Source organism: Piliocolobus tephrosceles, chromosome 13, assembly GCF_002776525.5.
Source record: "Piliocolobus tephrosceles isolate RC106 chromosome 13, ASM277652v3, whole genome shotgun sequence".
Taxonomy (NCBI): Eukaryota; Metazoa; Chordata; class Mammalia; order Primates; family Cercopithecidae; genus Piliocolobus; species Piliocolobus tephrosceles.
Genome location: NC_045446.1, coordinates 112,892,572 through 112,900,524, shown reverse-complemented (window position 1 = coordinate 112,900,524; position 7,953 = coordinate 112,892,572). Strand labels below are relative to the sequence as shown.

The 7,953-nt window shown below is 46.1% G+C and overlaps 1 long non-coding RNA gene across 1 annotated transcript; it reads left to right on the top strand.

The window, feature by feature from the left end:
• Positions 1-3,480: 3,480 nt before the first annotated feature.
• Positions 3,481-4,627, top strand: LOC113220872. Its single transcript, XR_003307552.1, has 2 exons — positions 3,481-3,757; positions 4,508-4,627. It is a non-coding gene; the product is annotated as an uncharacterized LOC113220872 (long non-coding RNA).
• The last annotated feature ends 3,326 nt before the right edge of the window (positions 4,628-7,953 follow it).

Here is a 7,953-nt window from a genome sequence, read left to right as displayed (position 1 = left end):
TCTTCTTCTTCTTCTTCTTCTTCTTCTTCTTCTTCTTCTTCTTCTTCCTCTTCTTCTTCTTCTTCTTCTTCTCCTCCTCCTCCTCCTCCTCCTCCTCCTCCTCCTTCTCCTTCTCCTTCTCCTTCTCCTCCTTCTCCTTCTTTTTTTGAGATGGAGTCTCACTCTGACACCCAGGCTGGAGTGCAAATGGCGTGATCTCAGCTCACTGCAAGCTCCACCTCCTGGGCTCACGCCACTCTCCTGCCTCAGCCTCCTGAATAGCTGGGACTACAGGCGCCCACCACCACGCCCAGCTAATTTTTGTATTTTTAGTAGAAAAGGGGTTTCGTCATATTGGTCATGTTGGTCCTTCTTCTTCTTTTTTTTTTTTTGAGACAAGGTCTTGCTCTGTCACCCAGGCTGGAGTGCAGTGGCACAATCTCAACTCACTGCAACCTCCACCTCCCAGGCTCAAGTGATCCTCCCATCTCCCAAGTAGCTGAAACTACAGATGTGCATCACCATGTCTAGCTAATGTTTTGTTTTTTGTTTTGAGATAGGGTTTCATCTTGTTACCCAGGCTGGTCTTGAACTCCTGGGCTCAAGTGATTCGCCCAGCTCAGCCTCCAAAGGACCGGGATTACAAGCATAGTCCATTGTGTCCGGCTTCTGTTTCACTCTCTAGCTGTGTGATTTGGGGCCTATTATTTACCTTTTCAGTGGCATTTTCATTGTAATAGATCACAGAGCTTTCCAGTGGGAAAAATTGGGGGTCTCAGCCTGCTGCCCTCCCCATATCCTCAATCCCTAGCCCCAGCTGAGGCATTGGTTTCACTTCCTATATGCTCAGCTCCAAAAAGCTTGACCAACCCTGAGTAAGAATATGCTGGAGCAAGCTCAGCTATACCAATCCATGGAGGCCAAGTCCTAGACTGCTCAGCCTTAGTGTAATACTGGCCTCGGTAAGCCCCTGTGGGCCTTGAGCTCGCTTATGCCTGCACCCGCTTTTCCCTGGTGTGGCTCCTCTGTGCTGTGAATGCAACTCCAAGCCTTGCCTTCCTTACCCAGATCCCCCTCAATTCACTCTGTTGATATGAAGCTTCTGCTTTGACACCTCCTCCTAGCTCTAGTTTAGGAAGCCTATCTAATGCCCAGTCCTGTTATATGGGTTGGGCCCTGCCTTGCACTTTCCAGTTTCTTTCCCCACTTCAAACGAGCATTGCCCCTGAGGACAGCTCTCCCTCAGAGCTGGGCCTCTGCCCCCACAGCCTCTCAGTTCACTACTTACCTGACCACTTGCAACACCTGTGCTCCCTAGAGCGCTCTATCAACAAGCGGATGATCTGACTCCTCCTCCCTCCCTCCCCTCTTTCTCCCCGCTTCCTCCTTCCCTCCCTTCCTCCTTTCCCCCCTTCCTCCCTTCCTTTCTTTTTTCCTTCCTTTTTTCCTTCCTTTTTTCTTTCTTTCAGATATGACTCACGTAAAAAAAATTCATCACTTTAGCCGTTGTAAAGTGTATAGTTCAGTGACTTTTAGCATATTTTTGAGGCTGTGCAACCAATACCATTATCTAATTCCAGAACTTTTCCATCACCCCAAAAAGAAACCCCATATCCAGGAGTAGTCACTCTCCATTTCTCCTCCTTCAGCCCCTGACAATCATCAGTCTATTTTCTGTCACTATAGATTTGTGCCTATCCTAGACATTTCATACAAATGGAATCGTACAATATTTGTCCTGGTTTTCTGGCTTCCTTCACTGAGTATAATGTCTTTAAGGGTTGTGCATGTTGCAGCTTGAATCAGTACTTTGTTTCTTCTTGTGGCTGAATAATATTCCATTGTGTGGATAGACCACAATTTGTCTATCCATTCCTCTCTTGATGGACATCTGGGTTGTTTCTAGTTTGGGGCTGTTATGAGCAAGGTTGCCGTGCACATTTGTGTACAAGTGTTTCAGTTGTCTTGGCTATTATAACTAGGAGTGGAATTGCTGGTCATAATGGTGTGTTTAACGTTTTGGGGAATTGCCAAACTGCTGATGAAGGAATCTGAGTCATTTTACATTTCTGAGCTGTGCATAGGAGTTTCAGTTTCTTCACATTTACCCCAACACTCCTTATGGTCCTACTCCAGGATTTCTTCGATCTCCTGCCACTGGGTATTTTCATGCACTTTCTGATTCTTTGAACAAAGTAGTTAAACACATTTGATTTTGATGGCAGAGTCCTGAGATTTTTTTTTTTTTTTTTTTTTTTTTTTTTTGCCCCTAAAATATACCTGCCTTAATATCCTGCATGGCTATTTTAGGGGCAAAAAAAAAAAAAAAAATTCTAATCCTCAGTTTTCCCATATGCTAAACGGGAATAATAATAAGGTTTTGGGGCTGGTTAAATGAGGTAGTGCATGTAAAACCCTCAGCATGATGCTTATAAAGCCTTACCTCAAAAAACGCTAGCTCTCATTATCACTCTCTTCCTTTGTCCACACGTCTGGACCTCTGACCTGTCAGTCATTCCATCAGCCATTTGGTTAGTTAGCAAGTATGGACAGAGAGTCCCCGCCACATGCCTGTCACTGTTCTAGGAACTAATAATACAGCACCAGACAAGAAAGAGCCATACCCTTAGGATCTAACATTCTACTGGGGCGAGAGGCACAGCGAACATCTAAGTGAAGAAATGAAGATAATTTTAGAAACTGGAAGTACCTGAGAAAATAACACAGGGTAATGTAGTTGTGGATAGGGCGAGGGGCTGCCCAGATGGTGTGGCCAGGGGAGGCCTCTTGGAGGAGGAACATCTGAGTTAAGACCTGGAGGCACCAATACAAGGTCTGGAGAAGAAAACTCCACACAGAACAAACCCCCGACACAGAATTCCTGGGACAGGAAAGGCTTGGAGGGGCTGAGGGGCTGAAAGGAGGGAGCTGAGGAGGGAGGGGAAGGGCAGGAACTCCGAGCAAGCCAGGGATCATGGAGAAAAGGCAGCAGAAGCCAAAGGGGCTGCTGCAGCACTGTGCTGGGGACAGCAGCAAGAAACCAGACTGTCCGTGGGGCCCCTGGAGAAGGACGTCAGTGAAACTGGGCCAAACCCCAAGTGTGAAATTTGGCAGGGGTTCTGGGTACTGAATGTTCTCCATTGTTGGCCAGAGTCAAAGGAAGCCTCGCCGGAAAGCTACAGCATGGCACAGCTCGTCCCTGAACGACACCGTCACTCGCTCTTGGGAAGTCCTGTCCTCATTCAGATTGTTTTATTTCTGAGACCAATCAGCTGATCACACATCTGCTGCTAGCATTTGAGCCCTAACACAAGAGTGTGCATGAATATAGGTGATTGTGTTTCAAAAAGGAGGGAGAAGGAGGCCTGAACTCTCCCTGCCTCTCGGAGTGCATCGTGTCTGGGGCCAGTAGGGTTGCCCCTTGTTCTGTGATGTCGCAATGCCCAAACACATGCACCAAGAAGTCATCAAAGACAGCCCAACTCACAGTCCATGAGGGGCCCTGAGTACTGCCTCTGACCTCTCTATGGCAAGCCAAACGGCCATGGGAAGACCCTCGTGAGTGTCAGAATGATGCCGTTGAGGGCAAGGATTTTAGACCGGTCATGGATTCTACCTGTGCACTGGGCTCTACCACTTTCTAGCTATCTGGCTATCAGCAAGCTACTTTAACAGTCTTAGTTTCAACTTCCCCATCCATGAAATGGAGATAATGTCTTAGTCATAGGGGTAGCAAGTCTACTGCTGCATATCAGCACAGCACTGAGCCTGGCTCTTCGTAAGTCTTCAGTAAGTGTTATTTATTATAATGTATTATTATTGTTGTTGTTACTACTACTACTACTTTTATTTTAGTTTAGTTTAGTTTAATTTAATTTAATTTAATTTAATTTAATTTAATTTTTGAGATGAAGTCTCGCTCTGTTACCCAGGCTGGAGTGCAGTGGCATGATCTCTGCTCACTGCAACCTCTGCCTCCTGCGTTCAAGTGATTCTCCTGCCTCAGCCTCCCAAGTAGCTGGGGTTATAGGCATGAACCACCACGCCCAGCTTATTTTTGTATTTTTAGTAGAGGCTGGATTTCACCATGCTGGCCGGGCTGGTCTTGAACTCCTAACATCAAATGATCCACACACCTTGGCCTCCCAAAGTGCTGGGATCACAGGCGTGAACCTCCGTGCCCAACCTACTACTACTATTTTAAAAGCCTCTACCTATAAAGGATCCCAGTGCTTTGAAAAGGAAGTGCAGAGGTTGAAGGGTGTCTCAGGGAGGGCAGTGATCAAAACCATACTAAACATTTGAAAATCAGAAGAAAAGGTTGGGTGAGGGTAGATCCTGGATGAAAAAATATTATTAAATAGCTTTTCAAGTATAAACATTGAAGAGCTACAAGCTGGAAAGGGGACCAACACTAACTCGTTTTTTTTGGCATACCTTACCATATGCCAAATACCAGACCGGAGAGTTTACATTTGTTACTGCGTTTAATCCCTCTGAGGCTGTTATTATCATTCCCACTTCACAGACAAGGAAACAGGCCAAGAGACACAAGTCAAACAGCAAAGGATGGGCTGGTGTCTGTCTGACTCCAATACCAATGGTCTTTCCTCCATAACCTAAAGCAATAAAAACCCTGCAACATCTATCTTATTATTGCAGAGATCATAAGGTTCAATATATCCCCCCACCACAACCGCTAATATGACAGCTGCACAAGGGCAGTCCTCACCTAGGAATTAATCCAGCCCAGGGAAGCAGACATGTGAGCAGCTAAGTATAACGTTTGAATGGTAAAGGCTCTTTGTGTAACAAGAACAAAACTCTGGCAGAGCACAGAGGAAGAGTGATGCTTTCTGCTGGAATCAGGGAAGAAGTAAAGAAAGCCTGGGGCCTTTTACAGAAGAGGAGAGCCTGGTGTGGCTCTCTAGGGTTAGCTGGTGGAAAGGTCTAGGAAGGGCATTCATGTTGGATGTTGGCTGGGGCAAAGGAAGCCAAGGTATGGTGGTAAGGAGGCAATTAACTCGTTCGGGAAACACTTAGACCAGCCAGGCAGACATGGGCCAGTGTACAAAGTGCAGAGGAGCTGGAAAAGTAGGATGCCACCTAAAGGCAAGATGCCTTGCATGATAGGCGATGGGTTTTAGACTCTGTTTTGCAGGCAGTGGGGAGCCACTGAAGGCTTCCCGGTAAGCGAACAGCCTGATCACATCAATATTTCACGGTATTACATCTGACAACTGTGTAGAGGATGCAGCAGGGAGGGAATGAAGGCATAAAAGTGAGGTTCTTCCAAGTCTTGTTGCGGTAAGCCTGCCTTTGGAATCTGCAGGGCCCCTTTAGCAGGCAGTAAAGCCACTAGGTCTGGTCCTTCAAAGAGCTCACAGGACATGCGCATCTTTCCTGACCTTCCTCCCAGGTCCCTGATGAGGAAACCTGCCGGGGGAACAGCAGGACCCATCAACCTTCATTCCTACTGCACTGAAAGGCGAGGATGGCTTTGTTAGTGCAAGTGCTTTAGAAACAGACTTGTGGACTGAGACACCAGCATTTCCAGGGCATACAGAAGTGGTTGTATCTAATACTTGAGAAGGCCTCAAAAGAGAGCAACAGTCCAGTCCAGGACCTCCCTCAGGATAGGCTGGGAGAACAAGATGGTCTGGTGCAGGAGAGGAGGCTTAGATCTCTGCCCATTTCTTCATTCATTTGCAAGCGCACATTGAACACTTGCTGTGTACCATGCCTTATGCTGGGTGCCGGGCATGCCAAGGTGAAGGAGGTAACGTTGCTACTCTCAAGGTCACAGGCTAGTGTAGAAGATGGCAAAGTATAACAACAGAGATTCTCAAGGATCACATAAGAGCAGCAACACTCAGGAGATAGAATAAATATCAGGTACCTTTTTGTAAAGATCCTGTGCACTGAGCATATATTAAGGTGCCATGTTCTGGGCTGGACGTCAGCTGTGTTTTGAAAAATGAGTAGCCAGATAACGAAGAGGTAAATGTTTCAGGCAGAGAAAATATTATCTGCAGCAAAGGAAAAGAACATGACACCCTGTGGAATCCACAAGTGGTTTATACATATATATATGTGTGTGTATATGTATGTATAAGGATCTTGCTTTGTCACCCAGGCTGGAGTGCAGTGGCATGTTCACTGCTCACTGCAGCCTTGGACTGCTGGGCTCAAGCAATCCTGCCACCTCAGCTTCCTGAGTAGCTGGGACCACAGATGCATGTCACCATGCTTGGCTAATTTTTTAATTTTTTGTAGAGACAGAGGTCTCTCTATGTTGTTCAGGCTAGTCTCAAACTCCTGGGCTCAAGTGATCATCCTGCCTCAGCCTCCCAAAGTGTTGGGATTACAGGTGTGAGCCACTGTGCCCAGTCAAGTTTAATAAGGTTTAGAATAGAATGAAGGAAAAAAGGAGGTAAAGTTTAGAATACAATAGGGAGTGTGGGGGCTGGAGATGTGGACACGAGTCTAATCACAATGGGTCTTATATGTCATGATGAAGAGCCTGGAGAGTCATTAAAATATTTTAATAAGAGAGTGACATGATAACATTTGCATTATTATTATTTTTTTAAACAGGGTCTCGCTCTGTTGCCCAGGCTGGAGTGCAGTGGTGCCATCTCAGCTCACTGCAACCTCCACCTCCCAGATTCAAGCAATTCTCCTGCCTCAGCCTCCCAAGTAGCTGAGATTACAGGCATGTGTCACCACAAGCCAGCTAACTTTTGTATTTTCAGTAGAGACAGATTTCACCATGTTGGCCAGGTTGGTCTCAAACTCCTGACCTCAGGTGATCTGCCCGCCTCAGCCTCCCAAAGTGTTGGGATAACAGGCGTGAGCCACCGCACCCAGCCTGACATTAGTATTGTTAAGATCACTCCGGCTACAGTGATATGATCAGAAGATCACATGATATGATATCGCGATATGATGAGAGTATAGTTCATAAAACTATCTTGAATTTCAGTTCCAAAATTGTAGTCAGTCAGAGCAACTGAGTGGAATTAATATAGATGAAAACTACCGAGACCCTGAACTAAGAGAAGGGCAGTGGGGATAGAGAGGAGGGAAACTGCTGGAGAGGTATTTGGGAAGGAGAATGAGAATTGGTAGGGCCTGGTGAATGTTTGGGGTCAAGAGGGAACGTCAAGAGTCAAGAGGGAACATCAGGATTTGGGCCTGAGCCAGGTATAAAGGAAGGCAGGAGATGGCTGCATTGGTCTAGGGATTGGGGTTTTGTTGAAGAAAAGCAAAAGATGAGGGTGAATGAGAAACAAGGATAATCAAACAATAATGATAGCCGGCATGGTGGCTCACACCTGTAATCTCAGCACTTTGAGAGGCTGAGGTGGCAAGATCGCTTGAGCCCAGGAGTTCGAGACCAGCCTGGGCAACATAGTGAGACCTCATCTCTGCAAATAATATTTAAAAAAATTTTTTTGATATAATGATGAAGTAATATATTTTGTTTTCTAGACTGATTGGAGAAGGAAATTGAGGAAGAAGTAGATTGAGAGATGACTACAAATGGAGAGGCAACACAGCCAGAGATCTTATTAAAATTAGGGAATAGGCACAGTAAAAGCAAAGAGGTTGGAGACGTGGGAGGATAAGACACCATGGTCAGAGCGTGCATATTGAGTTAAACGTTGTGGGGATGAAACCATTTCAGATGAGGACAAAATCAGGGTGTGGCCATAGGTGTGAGTGGGTGAAGTAGAATGGCTGTGAGTGTCACTCTAAAGCTTGACTGTTGGATACGTCATCCTCATAGACACAGAAGTCAGGATGACGGCAGGTCTGGGGGTGAAGGGGAAGACCTGGAGCCTGGCCCTAAAGTCTTCCATGAGCCAGGAAAATGACACTTATAAGAAAGAATATGGCAGGAGGGTGTGGGTTTCAAAGGAGCAATGTTTACATTAGGACTGCAGCAGTGTATGACTTGGAAGCAGAACT